Source organism: Otolemur garnettii, unplaced genomic scaffold (genome assembly GCF_000181295.1).
Source record: "Otolemur garnettii isolate 467f Iridium unplaced genomic scaffold, OtoGar3 scaffold00127, whole genome shotgun sequence".
Lineage (NCBI taxonomy): Eukaryota > Metazoa > Chordata > Mammalia > Primates > Galagidae > Otolemur > Otolemur garnettii.
Genome location: NW_003852522.1, coordinates 3164599 through 3166049, shown reverse-complemented (window position 1 = coordinate 3166049; position 1451 = coordinate 3164599).

The following is a 1451-nucleotide window of genomic DNA, read 5'->3' as shown; positions in this document are numbered from 1 at the left end:
AAAAAAAAAAAAAAAAGCTGAAATATTAAGGGACTGAAAATACTGCCACCTCGGTATTCTATGATTAGTTAATAAAAGAAGGCAATGAAACAACCATCTTTATTGTGATGTTATTGTTTGTGTGTTTTGTCATTTTTAAGTTCTGGCACTTGGACCTTCCATTCATAATATGAAAGCACTGCAGACATGTTAATTTTTAGACTGTTATTTCTGGGGCAGGGGAGTGTCTTTTGAGTCAGCATTTCCATTTTAGCAGAGGAAAAACTAAGATTCAGAAAGTTTGTTATTTTTCGTTTTGTTTTTTTTGAGACAGTCTCAAGCTGTCGCCCTGGGTAGAGTGCCGTGACATCACAGCTCACAGCAACCTCCAACTATTGGGCTTAAGCGAGTCTCTTGCCTCAGGCTCCCAAGTAGCTGGGACTACAGGTGCCCACCACAACACCCAGCCATTTTTTGGTTGTAGTTGTCATTGTTGTTTTGGCAGGCCCGGGCTGGATTCAAACCCACCAGCTCAGGTGAATGTGGCTGGTGCCTTAGCTGCGTGAGGTATAGGCGCTAAGCCAAGATTCAAACTCTTACCTCTCAACCCTGTGACTTAATCCTCAACCTGGTGGAACTATCTTTGATCCTAGTAAAAATATCCTGCCAGAAATTATTAAATATCTTGCCAGAAATTATTAAATACTACTTCCACTTACTGTAAGTAAAAATTGTATACAAAAATATATAAAAAAGAGGGGTGGTGCATGTGGCTCAAGGAGTAGGGCCCTGGCCCCACATACTGGAGGTGGTGTGTTCAAACCTGCCTCTGGCCAAAAACTGGAAAAAAAAAAGATAATAAAAAAAAAGATATATAAAAAAGAAATGCATGAAAACACAAGACAAATGATACTAAATTCTAATCCTAAACCAGTACCTGCTGGAGTCTTTTTTTTTAACATCTGATAATTATAATAATTATAATTTCCTTTCTGAAATAACAAACTCTTACATTCTAAATGTAAAGTGTCTAAAATAAGACACTTTAAAGATTTTTTCTTTTTTAAAAAAGGTGAACATTTGGGGAATTACCCTATCAAAACATGGAACTGCAGCATCCATCTTAAAATATCCAAATTCTATCCCCACCTTCTGAGGACAGGAACTCTCTCCCCTGAAATAAATGTTTAAGCCACGTTCGAAGCACATCCCGTCTTATGAAAGATTCTCCATGACCTTTAAGCAAGATTTTGTCTGGCCATATGGTAACTGCCCCCACTGCATCTTTCATAAGAGACCAATCACAAAAAGGTTAGTCAAGAGCTCTGAGCTCTCAGACAACTGAGAATAGACTTAGGACAAGATGGCTGAGTACCACAAGGTTGTGAAAAGCAAATTTCAACTGCCTGTCTGTATTGATTGTGTTTTAAATTTTGTTTCTGAAAATTCACTGCCCCTGACTGCATGATGTG